Source organism: Rhea americana, unplaced genomic scaffold (genome assembly GCF_003343005.1).
Source record: "Rhea americana isolate MKP2758 unplaced genomic scaffold, rheAme1 scaffold_26, whole genome shotgun sequence".
In the NCBI taxonomy this organism is placed as follows: Eukaryota; Metazoa; Chordata; class Aves; order Rheiformes; family Rheidae; genus Rhea; species Rhea americana.
Genome location: NW_028186379.1, coordinates 4947901 through 4963740, shown reverse-complemented (window position 1 = coordinate 4963740; position 15840 = coordinate 4947901). Strand labels below are relative to the sequence as shown.

General features: G+C 38.0%; 1 long non-coding RNA gene across 1 annotated transcript in view; it reads right to left on the bottom strand.

Moving 5' to 3' along the window:
- The window catches only part of LOC146594412 (uncharacterized), a 37123-nt gene extending 30612 nt beyond the window's left edge, over positions 1–6511 (bottom strand). Inside the window, exon 1 of the long non-coding RNA XR_014896198.1 lies at positions 6478–6511. This is a non-coding gene — a long non-coding RNA (uncharacterized LOC146594412). The remainder of the gene's footprint in view (positions 1–6477) is intronic.
- Between the last annotated feature and the right edge of the window lie 9329 nt (positions 6512–15840).

The window sequence follows — 15840 nt, the reverse complement described above, 5'->3', positions numbered from 1 at the left end:
TAAAGATTCTCTTTTGATTGTTAAACTGGTTTGTACCTCCATTACTCTATGTACACTCTTCCCTTTGTTTTGGACTGAAATGACAAGGATTATGGTTACAAAGCTAACACCAGAGGTTTGTTAAAATGGACAACCTATGGAGGTATCCCTTTCCAGGGACTTTACAACTGCCATGAAGATTCAATAACCATATACTATATTTCACCATATTTCCAAAAATTTCCTAGCTCAAGCTGCTCTGAGTCAGGTACTAAGCTAAGGGAAAAGGTTAAGGCAAGACAGTTTAGCAAAAGAATCTGTCCTTTTTGTCTTTAGGGAAGAGAGAAGAGGAAGGAAAAGGATGGAGAAAGATGGACCAATCATTTAGTATATATGTTGGAGGCTGGCAAACGTGGAAAAGTAGAAGTGAAGATAAGACTAGAAGGCAATTAGTTGGGCAAGGAGACAGGATTTGGAGACTGAGAAGGAATGATGGGATGTAAGAAAGGAGAGATGTTGCATCAGAGGCAATTAAAGTCCACAGGCCATGAAAACGCAGTGTGTGTTAAGCAACCAGAATGAGACAAATCACACGAGGAGCTGAGGTGAGGGATCCTGTGTTTSACTAACATAGGAGGCAAGAAAGAAGATATGAGACTAGACTGAAACGAGAAACCTGAGTGACTGCCCAGTTTGGTGAGGAAAGGGTAGCGGTCTTGGGGTAGGAGGATACTGCTGAGAGGCTGCAGGAGCCTGAGCAAAGGGTTGTATTTGAGAAGGGGAGAGGAAGAGGAGAACGTGTCCAGAACCATAAAGGGAACCTGAGATCCCCAGCTTGAGTCCCGCTATTCCTCTTTCAGCAGATACCTATGAAAACTAGTAAATAGTCTAATACCARTCTCTCAGGAGGATGACTTTGTACCACTATGAGTTACCCCATTAGCTTGCTTACTAGAGGTTTAAAGCTCTGCTGAAGACCCACAGGAGTGTCAATGTGATGCTACGTGATGGAGTTTGTTTTTCCATGTGCTCTCCTGAAAGCTCTAGGAAATTAGTCTCACAAAATATATTAAAAGGATTTTATTAATATAGCAGAGTTAATCAGAGTATAAGCTAGGAAATGCCAGAAGTGCCACAACCAGCCAAATGTTACTCCTCTGGAGTGTAGCAGTCTCTACTAATAAAGTATTGCAACCAAAATTATAATAGAAAAGCAAACAGACTTTTTTGGGGGTCAGTCATGCTGTGCTCTCTTTGAAAATGGCTGCATGGCAAGGCGAGATTTTAAAAGTTCCAAACAGAAGCAATTAAGTTGGTGAAAGAAAATATAGCTATTTGCAAATATGCCTTCTCCTCCTTCAGTTGCCAGTGCAAGAGTGCTCCTAAGGGACTAGTTAATTTCCGCCTGTGTATGTASTGTTCTTTAGGTCACAGTACAGCAGACTGAGACACAGAAGTTCAAGCCAAAATTGTTTAGCAATTAAGAAAGTGTTGCAAGGTGAAGTTGTGAGGGGAAATAATAAAAAAGGAGGTCTTTAGCATCATAATTTTTTTTTTTACTTCAATGGGTCTGAAGCATATGTTTCAACATAAAGTACATGCTTTAAAAATATTGTTTTGAATTAGGCTGGACTTAGGTGTTTAAGAGAATTCGTGAATGAGGGGCAAAGCTATATACGTTACATCATATAATGCTTTGGTTTAAAGGTCTCTGGTTATCACGGAATAAAACTAATAGAAGTCGTATTAGTCAAATACAGTAAGAATAAAACCTGAGAATGGACAGAGATACTTCAGTAGATACTCATCACAAGCACCTTACAATGAATGGAGTCCCTGCCTTACAGCAAGAAATTACACTCCAGGAAGCCAGTGAGACATCAGTACAAATCAAGTGACTTTTCCACTATCACAATGAACACTTTGAACTAGGGTCTCCGGAGCCCTAAACCATCCTTCACAGCCGCAAGCAGTTGTATGTAAACCCCTCCACCCTCGCTAAAAATAAGCTAAATGCATTTTAAATGGAAAGCTTTTGAGAATTGTATCTTCTCAACAACCAGCCACAGAATACAGAACAAAGCAGAGCCCAAGTGTTAATTGCTCCAGCCCCATAATTAAATGCAGACATACTGTACTCTGACTGTGGTTCTTGAAAGCTTGCCCACTCTTTTTTTTTTTTAGTCCAATAAAAAAGAACACCGTCAATTTTTTTGTTCAGGTAAATGCAATTGGGAACAGCTGATGTGACAACAGGTCATGGGCATTATGGTCAAAAATGCCTTCATGCACTAACCACTGCACAAAAGGGCAGTAGTTAAGCCACWGCAAATTATTCTGCTTACTAACATCCGACATGCTGTAGAGAGCAGGGAATATGCACGCGTTTATTTTGTGGCTCTGTCAGAACATGGCCGTGGGATCAGAAGTAGAGCACAACTGCCTGGATGAGCCCACGCTCTTAGTTGGAGAAGTCAGTCTGGCCCAGAAGTCATACACACACATCAGCACACTACTGTGAGCAACCTTATATGCATTGTTTCTTTGCTGATACATCTTCACAGCCCTTGTCTAAAGGGCTAATCTACTTGTAGCCAGATCAAAGTGTTTGCAGCTGGAGCCAATGTCACTCTTCCTCCATTCATCTCCTATGGTTTGAGACAAAATAGTCAGGTTTCACCTGACTCACAGCATGTGGGTTCTCCTACCCCTCTCCAAACCTGACCTTCATTGTTGGATTTATTTATGAACTAAATGCAAATTGAATATTTATGGTTTAGATGTGCCAATATCAAGCCTTTATTACTCACTAAATATCAGGTGCTGATTTAATAAAAAGAAATAATTTCCAAAAATTAAATTAACAAATTTCAGGTTCTTCTTATCTGCTTTCATAGTTTGGATCCCTTATGCTACCTTCTGCCTATGTTTTATTTGCATCCTGTGCATTTTCTTTGCAGACCTAGACATTTACTTACAAACAAAAGCTGAGATTTTCATAGGATCGCTTGAGGATTCTTAAACCAAACACCAAATGCAGTAAGACACAGTAAAACAAGGGTAATAATTTTCATTCTCTTTAGAGGGTGAGTGAAATTTGGGTTTTGTTCTCATGACCACCTCTAAATCTGTGAACTCCTCCCACATGAGTGTGAAGGCAGCAGTGCTGCTGCTCTCATCCAAGGCTTCCCTGTATCATACACCCAGGAACACACAGCCAGGCACTTGTATTTTGGAAGTGCACTGAGCTGAAACTCATGTTACCCAAGGCTCAGAGTCCACCTTCTCTCCTCCTTGGCACCACCTGTCTTATGGGTATCTACCATCTGTCCCCAGATTCCCATGCAGAGAGGCATTAAAAGCATTGATTCACTTATATCCTACTCTAAATGGACTTTGTACAATGGTTTCTGCTGTGCCARAGCAGCATTGGCTTGTGATTCGAAAAGTGCTTTATGATCCTGCAGAGTGAAATAAAGTAGTAAGTGAGAGGTAAAGCCTTGAGCCTGGATAGTGCTATAAAGCTGTTTAGTGAGTTAGACAACCCCAAGTAACATCCCCTTGGGAACTGAGAAAATTCTTATGGGAGAGGAGGAAGAAAATCTAGATATGGTGAGGAAAACGCTCTGTAGATGCCACCATGCCGAGTGGTGTTGGGACTTTTGCTTGTGGCACAGACTTTGCCTCCCATTGTTTCTCTATCCTCAAATATCCTCCAAACATGGACGACTGTGTTGTATATCACATCAACAAAAGAGCTCTTGAAGATTGCGAAAAAGTCTTACAACTCTACTTTGCATCTCCTAAGCATCTCTAAATCTCATCTGATGATGTGCTGATTATCCTGGTAGACCTGGATTTTTCCTTGGTGCCCAAATATAATACAGCTAGTGAATTAATCAATAAWTTTTTTTCCTCCCATATCAGCGCAGTATCCTACTGTCACATTTGAATTTTGCCTTAGACATTTCCTTATAAATAAGACGCAAATCAGAGGAGGCTATAGGTGTTTAGGAAGTCTCAGATATACTTCAAACACCTTCCTGGAAAGAAATRATTTCTGCCTCCCTAAATTTATCCTACAGTTTCAAACAGGAAAAATAATTCTTCTGACACTGTTTAAGTACAACACATTTCTTAAAAGGGTGTGATGTGTTCACCCAAGAGGCAATAGCATCACTTCATACAGGTAAACTACCCTTGCACAGTGTCTAAAGATCCTTACTAATAACAATAAATAATTTCTATTAGTTCTACAACCAAACTGTTTTAAGGCCATGGAAAAGCAGGGAGAGAGCTGACTTCTTCAGTGAGAACTGCAGCCATTATTTTGGCAGCATTGAACCTAGATTTATGGTATTCCATTAAGAAGGAATGCATTAACTCTGCAACTGTCACCACTGCATTGATGTCAAAGGAAGTGCTCTGCCTGGCTTTACTGAYCTGATTGATGGAAAATAGTATATCAGCCTAGTTGCTCTCTCTCTGATGAGATAGGCAAGCATCCTGGATCCCTGAAGCTATAGCAAAGCTTCATTTTTTTTTTTTCTACTCTTGGCTAATTTTCCYGCATTTTTTGGCTCTGGCCATGGAAAAGGAAAAAGTAAGACAACTGACTTTTTCTACATTGCCCAGGAAGGAAGCAACTCAATGGCAGAGCAATGAAGTTGAACCTTTCTCTCCATCCACTCCAGTTCACTTTTAAGCTTGAACTTTGCAAAAATGCTATCACCAGAGCAGGCCAAACTGAAATAGTGAACAACTACAGATTATGAGATAACTGTAAATTGAAACCCGAGTCAAAATATTGACTGCAAGATAGAGATTTCTGTTCATGTATGCACTCTCCCAGTGGGCTGCAAAAATGTTATTTATCTCTGGTGAACACTTTAAATAGCACTATTACTGTACCACAGTAAAGGCGGCACTTATTTTTACAAAGTATTGAAATGCTGCTATTGCTCTTCAACAGATGGAGAATTAAGACACAGGAAATGTTTAGTAAGTAGAACAACCAGGGACCGTTCTCCGGCCCTGAGGCCATGCAGCACAGCGTGGCTCAGCTCTACATACCATATTCTTTTCTTTCTTTCTTTCTTTCTTTTTTTTTCCCCTTTCCCACCCCCTCAAAATGAGGCTACGTGAGTCAAAATTGCCTGCTGGGAATGGTCCCTGGCACATGCTCTCCCCTGAAGCATGTCTGTGTGTTGTCTGGAAGAGTGGTAATCAGCACAGCCAGAGCTGCACTCGGGAGCATGCTAACAATTAAAGAGCATGGACAACTGCTGGCCTGTGCCGCGGCCCTGTTCTGCCTGTTGGGACAGACGTAGCAAAAGGAGCTGTGTGTCCTTTTATGGACCCATAAAGGACTTGGCAGAACATGGGCCTTCAAGTTCATAAATAGGATCCTTTAGATTCCCATCTAACCCCATAAGCATTTAAATTTTTAACAGTAAGCTGCCCCAGATGACTAACACTCAACATCTGCATCTGTCTGCAACTGCCTCAGCTGTGGCGATGCAGAATACTTGTCTTCCTGCTCTGAAAGATTTCAACCAGATCAATCCTCTATTCTTGTCAGTCAGATCAGGAAAGCAATGTAAGCAAAAGATGAGATCTATACTCAGCTTGATCAAATTTGCAAATAAGATTCAACCTCTCCCCCCCGCCCCCAGCCCATATGCACATAATGTCCAAGAGGCACTTCTCAAGTAAGACTTTACAGAGAAATTTAACAAATATGAGGGAAGATAAGTTCTACACAAAACAATGCTTAGGTCTGTCAATGTGGAGACATTGGTTGGCTCACAAAGTCTCCACTGGGGATTTAATCTTTCCAGTGTCTGACCCTGCTCCTATCTGAAGAAGGTACAGCGGTTATGGTGCTCATTAAAGGAAAAACCTGAGTTCAGGGAAAAACAGAAGCATAATACCGCAGGTAAATTACATAACATATATAAGAGACAGAGAGATTAATAAAACATTTTTCTGAGTTTTGTTTTCTCTTTCGGTAAAAAAAGTAAATTCAGATTAYGGAAGTTAACATTTCACTAGCTTCTTATCCATATACATTGCTGGTTGTGATTTTATGTCTTAAAAAGAAAAAAAAAAGGAAATTCAGGATGCTTTCTGTTAGTGTTCTTCCTGTATTATTACTAGAAACTGTCCCTTTAGACTTAAAAATAATGTTCTCTTTACATGTACAGAAATAATCTCCATTATTCTTAATATTTTTGTCCTGAAATTAGTCCTTCCACAAAGCCTTCCCATCTCAGTTGAAAGATTTGTCTCTTATCATCTTGTTTCACTGCCCTCTTCTGCTATGCATCTATCCAAACTTCATCTCCTCCAAAGCTTTTGCAAAAGCAAGAGGCTTACAGTGAATTTATTCATCAATGTTTCTGGAGTTAAGATGTGGGGAAGTCTCACCCCTTCACACCCTCTCATCATTACTGTGCTTATCATCATCTTAAATTGGTTTGTCAGCCACCAACTTACCTCAGCTGCTGTTTCGTGCTATGCTGCTATCACGTTCCCTATAAGAAAACATAAATTGTGACATGAATCAATATTCATATACCACTGAGCCAAAACAATCACTTAAAATTGCTACCTACATTTCTCTCACAGCCTCTTGAAAAACAGGTGTTTCTAAATCAAGATTTTACATTTTCTTTTAGCTAATTTTCATTCAAGTCTCATAGTTTTATTAAATGTGAGCTAYTGAACTAATTCCGTTCACTGAATTATTTCACAAACGATTAACGCAGATGATTCCAAAAACCATCATGCCTTAATTCTTTACCTTCTAAAATGTAGTTACATATTAGGTTTCTCTAAATTGCAACGGTGTAAGAATCAAGACTGAAGCATTCTGGTGGAATTACTGGAAGAAAACCTGTACTCACAGCATGGGAAATTAAACATAAGTCATATAGAAAAGATTGTAAACATAGCTGTGTAGAAAGCAGTTTAAAATGGTCTTTTGCACAAGAGGGAGCAGAACTTTCTCTGTRTTTGCTTGACCTCCATCTTGCCCCTTCTTCTAATACACAGTCATCACTATTTCAGAGTACCAGGTAACGTGATTCAGCAATCTTCAGACAAAACATAACACAGACGCATTAGGGCAGTCTGTGATCTAAATGGTAATATATCAGCTGATAACTTGAGGGGGACTTGGCTGCAGATGTCTCTCACTGAGAACCATGTAGCTGCGATGACTATTACGAATGCTCTAAACTTCAAATTTTATATGCGAAGAACTCTGATAACCTGATAGGCATTTAAATATTCCTAAATAAATATGCTAAACATATTCCTGACTGTCCAATTTTATTATCAAAACCAGCAGTTGCCAGGGATTTGTTTTTAATAMACTCATAGCAGGCAGAGATGGGGAAAAGAAGCATAAACTCCATTCAGTAATACATATTTTCAATTGTTTGCATAAACTCTTGTAGGAAAGAACTCTGTGCACCAGTCTAACACATACTCTCATCTTTCTGTTTGATAGTAGACTTCCAAATAGCTATGAAATAGCCCGYTGGCTGAGCTAGCAGATTACAACAAGCGTCTGTTTCTTTGCTTCAGAGTTTCTATTAGCATGGTAATTAGTTGTATGAAGCTGGTTCTTTATGATAGGTATGTGCTCTACCATAACAGACCCAGTCAGTTTAGTACAGGAATTCTTCAGAGGATTTAACTTTTTATTATATTGAACCAAAAAGAAAGAAGAAATCTGATTGAATAGCTCACTCCTGAGCTAAAAACATGTTTTATCCATTCATTTTTCAATGAGCTTTCAAGACTGTACTGCCTAAACTTTATTTTAGCTATTAAAAAACCTATGAAGATGTGTTACTCATTTTAAACGAATGGTTCTATTGCAGCATCAGATTTACATGTTTTTCTGGCTATATCTGACTCAGATGCATTCTTCATGAGGATCAAAGTGATAAAGTTCATTACATCGGAAAGTTCACTTAAATCAACTTACAGTACTTCAATGAAAGAGGATTTCCTTCGCTGGAACAACTTAAAGTGCATGCATATATTTTGATGTTCCTGGTCCCAGTCCTATGATGTTCTCAGCTCAAACACCTCACTGGCTCCAGAGACACATAAAAAGTCATGAAACTGTTCCAAGCTTATGCATATCACAAACAGAAAACAATGTTGAAAGCTGTAGCTTTAACACAAACTGAAAATTTTTAACATTTTATCAAGCCTGATGAATCAGTCAGGACGATTTTTATTTGTCCCCAGTTGGCTCATGATTTTGTCAGCAGGAAGACATAGGCTGCACCTACCAACTATACCAGCTATATAAAATTTGACACTTTCTCCAGTATATTATTGTCCTACTGTCCAAATAGTAACATCTATTGACCTATTGATGAAAATTAAAGTAAGATAAGGTAAAGAACTTTAAAAATCACCTCTAATGGAAAAAAGCAGATCTGTCCATCAGACCATTTTGTGAGTAGATGTCATTTTAAAAATAGTAGAGAGGTTTGGGGGGTACAAAATAGAATGTCTGGTCACAGAGAACAGAATAATTAGTGATCACATGGGTTCAATGAACCCCCACATTTCACGATCTTGCCTAGCTACTGAACTGCTACATTTTCTGAGCTGGTCCTTCTTTCTTTTAAAATGTGTTGAGCTGGAAGCCTCATTCCAATGCATGACAAAAGCAAACTTTCAAACATAAGTGCTTTTTTTTACCAAAACAGAGTTACTGTGTTCCAGCTAACACTATCTAAGTGAGTACAACTGATGGCAGAATTGACCCTATCATCTTTTATTTGCATGAGCTTTCTGATTTCATATCACATCATTTTATTGGAGTATTTTTACCTGAGTTGCTCCTTGTAAGTTATGATTTACTAGTCAGCTGTGTTTTCAAATGGCTGAATGTTTCTGCCAACATTTGCTTAGCACAAATGCAGACTATGATACAGTTGTTTGCGTTATCCCTAGATTAGCTTTTTCTACCACACGCTTTTTAAACCTCTGGAGGGAAATTCTTTTCAACTATGCCAACCTAGAGAGACTCTCTTTTACAACTGGCATTTAGCATGTACTTCCCTTCTGTCCTAAAACTTTAACTCCTCTGAGACTCTACAGTAAATGGAGGAGATGAGGCAAAGACAGAATTGTTTCATGCCATGATTACACATAATGTCAATCTACTACTATATTGCCCAGACAAGTACTGCCAGCCTATGTGACAGAAATGTGCTGACTTGGGCAAATATAAGTTAAGTATTCAGCAAAATGGATTATTACAGAGTTTGAAAGTGATGGGTTGAAGGCATGTGTTTCAATGAGTTCCCAAAGCGCTAACTGTGAATATTCTTAAATGATGTGTGGATAGCTTAGATCTAAGCCTAAGTGCTAAGTACCTACACAGTTTTGCTTACCAAGTGGCACTTAAAAATGTCAAGCAAAGACTTGCAAATTTATGTTGAATATGTAGCACTAGAACTACATGATACTGTATAGCATGTTCTTCTCTTTCTTCATCTAAATCTATTTCTATGTCTAGTATTACAACAAGGCCCCAGTGAGACTACCAAACATGAACCCCTGCCATCCAGGTTTTAGAGCTAATTCATATTCAAAGAGTTAAACTCAGTTCCTTCACTCTCTTGTCTTTCACAAGCTGGGGAGAAGGGTCCTCTGTGAAGGTGAGGGGCGGTATGACAATTTCATGAGAACAGGTGATCTCATGAAATTTTCACAACGAAATCTTGCTGGAGACCCTTATGGGATTTTCCTGTCATTAAACCAGAATCTGAATCCCAGCCAAGGTTCAGCCTTTAACTTGAAACCCAAACCCTGATTTAAAGCTGATCTTGACTCACATCTGGTCACCATCTTCTGAGTTTACATGCTAAAGAAACCTCAAACTGGTTTTGTTCCTTTTAAAGGTGATGTGCTCCTGTTTTGAAAGGTGAAGAAGAGAGTGTTTTCATTTTATTATTACAGCAACTTACATTTATATAGTATTTTTTCATCCCAAAAGATCCTAAAGTGCTTTAGAAACCATACAAAAGGATCTCTTAATCCACTCCTGATATACAACTCTTAATGCGATACCATAGAGCAGTTTAGGAGAGGATGTATGCCAGAAATCTTTAATGACCACAAATGGACAGGATTTGGGTTTTAAGTTTCACCCAAAACACAGTAGCTCCATCAGCACAGTCTCTTAAATACCAGATTGGGTCGGTAGTTCCAATTCTGACACCAAAGAGAGATTGCCACCTACTAAATCACAGACACCACTTGTAATAGCACTGACACACTCCATATAGCCCTTGTGCTCAAGTCCTCCACAGCCACAAATCCAGTCTAGCTTGTGAGATGCAATATGTCTACACTATAAAATTTAAGAAGTGGTGGGTGAAAGGGAGAAGAGTAGCAGAGAAAAAATACTTGCCACCCAATCTACACTTTCTTCTTGGCAAAACATGATCAACCTGTCTTAACTACTTTCAGTTATTATCCTGTTTTAAAAAAAATACATTAAAAACTTGCTTAAAATGTAATATCACTAAGATATAAAAGTCAAGCTATTAATACATAAAATTTAATCAATAAATTACATTAATACACGTATTGATCACATTATCTACTTTAAAAATAAGCTGAATGGCCCCTCTAGTAACATAAAACATGATCAAGAAAAGTACAGATTTCAAATGATATCTGAATTATCTTTCTTCCCAAAAATGCATTGCTCATCCAGTAATGCTGACAATTCACAAAGGCTATTTGTATTTCATGGAATGCATCCACAAGAATAGATTTCTGAATCAATATGCATATTTTGACAACAAATTATCTAAAAAAGAAGTATTTTGATATTGTGATAAAAGTCACTTCGGTGACTAATTTTCTTAAATCACTAAGCTTTTAAAAACATTCAAAGATGAAAAAATAACTCTATGCAACATTTATACTGCATATTTCTATACAAGTCCTATTATGGAAGAGTCAACAGTGAATAAAAGATTTGTCCTAAGGATAGAAGAGCAGACCAGATGAGAGGATACGACCTTACATTGATAAAGTTGAAGACTAAGGTTTTCAAGACTGACTAGCAAGTTGAGAAGTCTCATTTCTGATATGTTCAATTGGATACACATCTAATTTTCACTGAAGATTTTGAGTTTGGCACCTCAAACCAAAAATCTAGTTTGAAAATCTTAGCTGGAAAGTACAGTTAAAGTTAAAAAAAGAATGATTTTTGTGAACTATATCTATGATAACAGTGTAGGAGGAGGAAAGATATCTGAGTATCAGCTGAGAGTTTGGGCTGAGCCATTTTCATCTTTGAGTAGCAGGCCATGAGTATAGCAGAGAAATTGGGTCGACTTCCATGAAGCTGGAAAGCTRTATCAGGCTAAGGCAGCTATAAAGGAAGTGCCAGGTGATAAGAGGAAGTAGTGCTGGGATGCAAAAGCTAATGGATTTAGACTCATTTCATTCCCTTCAACTTGATCATAGACTTTTGCTATGCAGCAATTTCAGAAGAGCTTATCTTGGCCCAGAAAAATAAAGAATGTTGTACTAAAATAGGAGAAACACTACCAAGTCAGCTTTTTCCTTAATAAACTATGCAAAACCTTATTGTGCTATTAAGGTATGCAATCCAATTACTAAAATATGTAGAATTGAAATAATAAACATGTAGTTTGATTAGACTAGGACATAAAAGTTGTGGCAGTAAAGTCAACATTTGAATCAATAACGTTTATGAAATTTAAACTAGTAGAGTATGCATATATTACTTAAGYATGCTAGCATTACTAAAGAATTCAAAATTCATAGGGAAAATAATGGAAGTTTTGTTTCCATCTAAAATGATATTGCATATAGGCATGAGCTCTGTCATCTCTTTAGTGCTAAGTAAGTGCACTAGGTATGATGTTTAGTATCTGTTTTCATCTGCATCAAATACCTATTCAGTAATTTCTGTTGTCTGCTCTTCATGGGAACTTTCAGGACATTATTCTTCATGTTATAATGTATTAAAATAATCACAATATCACACATGCAAACAACAACTAGCATTTCTGCACTTATAATGTGCAAAAGAAGGCTCACCATGCCAGCTGCCTAACTCATGCTGAACACAGAAATGTTGTTTCTGAGCTATGAATGCCAGTTTCTATGAGAGAATGTTTCTAACTGAATCTGCTAAAATTTCAGCTCTGATGTTTTCTCAGTTTCTGGATAACTGCAAAATCAAAATTTCAATTGGTCTTTGTACACCATTTGTAAAAACGTGTTCACAAAAATATGTATTTAGAATGTGAACTCACCAAAACAGATGGAGCATGGATAATCTCCCCCCACGAATTCACATTTCTATCACAAGATTGTTTCATATACACAAAAGCAAAGGGTCATATACTATGCAAATGGCCATAAAAGGAAACACTATATCAAGTGTGAAAAACGCCTCAACAAATAGTAGAACCCATCATGTGTAACAACACCTTGAGGGCCACTGTCAATTGCTTAAAAAAAAAAAAAAAAGTAGCTGCTGCCTAGGAATGCATATCTACTCTATTTATGGCCCTTCTGCTTCCTTTATTATCCCAAATTGACACATTTTCCTTGATCTYTTTCTCTTGCTCCAGAGATCCATTCAAAGGTTATTTTCCCAATGAGGAAGCAAGTCTTTAAGCAGATTTGTTATCATGAGCTTGGCAACTAAAAGGCTAATTCATCCCTCTGCTTGAGGGGGTGATATCTGTTCATCTGCTGACCAACTTAATCTTTTCTTCAAACCTTGTTTTGTGGCCCTGGCAACAGATTTGTGTCTCCTCTCTTCATATCAGACAAGTGAGACCATCTCCTCTAAACCCTGACCAGTGATATCCAATTGCTTGAGGGTTTAAAACAGTTAAAAGAGACATGTTTTTTCTTTCTTTGTAGTAGCTGCTATTAGACTTATCCTCATGTTTCAGTAAGTTTTCTCCCAGCAGGAAAACAGCCTGTTGCAGGGTGCTTTGTTGCTTTCATAAATCTCTAATTAGGTCCCTATCTGATTTAACAAGAAGCCAATCCTGTCCCCAGTCATCTTGAAACCTTTACAAATCTTGACTTTCTGAAGATCCTAGTGAGAAAACAGCTTCCTACCTATCCCGCAACTAATCTTTGGTACTTGCTTTGAAGGCATTTCCAAATACCCTGTCTCTCTAAATAAATAAAATCAGAGCAATTAAATAGGAAAACATTAAGACATACATTTCTGTACACCAAGCATGTCTGTAGAAAGGTCAGAATGTTCCTGACTGAAGATACGGATTTTACTAGCAGCAACAGGGTTCATAAAGCAAGTAGAACCCCAGTACACTTTCGCAATAGCAGGATATTATTTGAATTGCAGAACCCTTTGGTTTTTCAAAAAAGGTTAATTTACTTTAATGTTATTTAGTGATCAGAATTCCAGACTGGACAAGAGAAGCCCACCAGTGGAATTCATTAACATTTTCTCCTCTCAGAGTTTGGTCACTCCTTGATTAGCAGGTACAGAAGGAAAATGGAAGAAGCAGCTGTTCAAAAGCTGGAAACAGAGTCTGGAAATTGAGACAAGTAGAATACAAGCATTGATTGTGTATTTTAGTTCCCTCCTGTGGCCTTTTAAAAGGAAATGTAAAGTTTCCAGAGTCTGAAGAGATTATTTCTGTACATAAAACACAAGTGGGATTAAGAACAAGCAGTTTCCCTGATAGTGAAAATTGAAATAATAATAATACTCATGTTAGATCCCCTAAATCTTACATGAGCACTTGTGGGTGGCATTTGTCCCCAAGGGATGCCCATCTTAACTCAGTGACTGCCAGTGAGATCCAGCCATCTATGCAATTTTCAGGTCAAATATATGGGACCTTGCAAGATTAATACATCTTTCATAAAATCATATGAAGCGCTTTGTGAGAGGTGCTAAGTGTCCTCAACTCAAAAAATCAGGCCACTAGAAAACTGCAAAAAAACCCCCACTAGGCATACAGGAGAGCAGACTGGAGAAATATAACTATATGCTTTCCTCATAGTCACACTCTTCTGTCCACATCCATCACTCACTGCTGTCTATGGCAGCAGACAAAACCAGATGGTCAAACCTTGTACAGTGTTCTTTTGTTCTTACGCAAGGTTACAATTCAAAGAATTATTTCACATGAATTGTTTCACTGCAAATATACAAACATTTATTCAGGCAGAAAATAAATCACAGCATTTATATGAACAGTCACTTTTCAATAAGATGCAAACTTTGAATTTTTTAAATTTCTTCTCCAAGCAAAATGGATATACTCTAAAAGAACTGTGGAGTATAAACAGGGAGGAGGGAAGAGCTGCAAGCACAGCAGACAATATAACTCTCTGTGAATAAGAACTTCAGTGMTTGACACCATTGAGAGGACAGGTTCAGAAATAGCTTATCTATATAGCAGTAAATGCCAAAATCCCTCAGCAACATACCTATATCTCACATGTAGCTATCACTGGAGGGCATTAGTAACACAAATTATTATTATAAAAAGTTTAAAAGGAAAGGAGAAAGAAATATATTTTTCATCTTAAAGGAAAAATATAACGGATGCATTGAATAGTAATCATTGTATCTTTGCAAGGCCAGAACCTCTGTTTAATATTGGATGTAAAGAACATGCAAAGATCCAAGCATGTTGTTACACAGCCTATGGCGATCCTGACTATGAAACCTAGTAATTGGATGGCTTAGCTGGAATGTTTATTAAAAGCATTCACAAGGATGAATTTGTCACTCTTCCTCATGAACTGTTTGATGACTAACTGCTGTCACTGTTAACAAACAACATTTTATTTCCCTCATTCGAATTTTTCAGACTTCAGTTTTCAACACTGGGACTGAATTGGAACTTGTCTTATTACTGGGCCAAAGGGTTTGCTCATTTTGGATATATTCTCCCCATGTAGGTGTCTCAGTCATAATTAGAACTGCTCTTAATGTTTTCTTTGATAACTCAGCTGGAGTTCTCTCTCCAAGCATTTTTTTTTTAGCTCTGTCTTCCATACACCAAGACTATATTTGTACAAAAGGATTCTGCCGGCATAGTTAGGGCCAGTGGGCAGAAAGGAAGAGAGGTGTCTTTGGCTGATGTAGCTGCACTGACAGAAGTTCTAGCACAGACCACATTCCAGTAGTAAAGTTACGCTTCTGCTGATGTGATCTGTCTCACTCTGCTTGTCCAAAGCACTGTCTTTGCCTATGAGAGTGCATGCAATGAGTGTTTTCCAGGTTATAGATTTAAACAGCATGACTGACATAAAGCCAGTGCAGCTGGCCAAAACATTTCTGGAACTTCTTCCAGAATCACATCCAGCTTTCTAATGTGCGCATATCAGTAAATATCAAAGCTAGCCACCTTATCCTAGAAGTTAAACCAGGACATCACCACTGCTAAGGAGGAGCATTAGGATATTGATGTGTAAATGAGCAGACAGGCTCAAAATCTCAAGTTAACTCTAATTTAAGAGCTAGTTGGTATAGAAATTCTCAGACACAGCAGGTCACTTCTTTGGAACTTGGTTTTGCATGTCAATGCACAGCATGCTACCCTCCCTAAAGGTATATCAGTATCTGCAAATGGAACATAAGGTAGCAAGGGATTGTTTTGGGGAGGGTCTACGTGAGAACTTTTTTTTTCTTTTTCTTTTCTTTTTTTTTTTTTGTGAATAAAAATTATGACAATTTTCACATCTTGAAAATTCCAACTGACAGTCAAATAAAAATGAGGTTGGCTGCCTGCCACTGTTTTGGAAGACCTAAGTATATTATAAGGAGCTTACCTG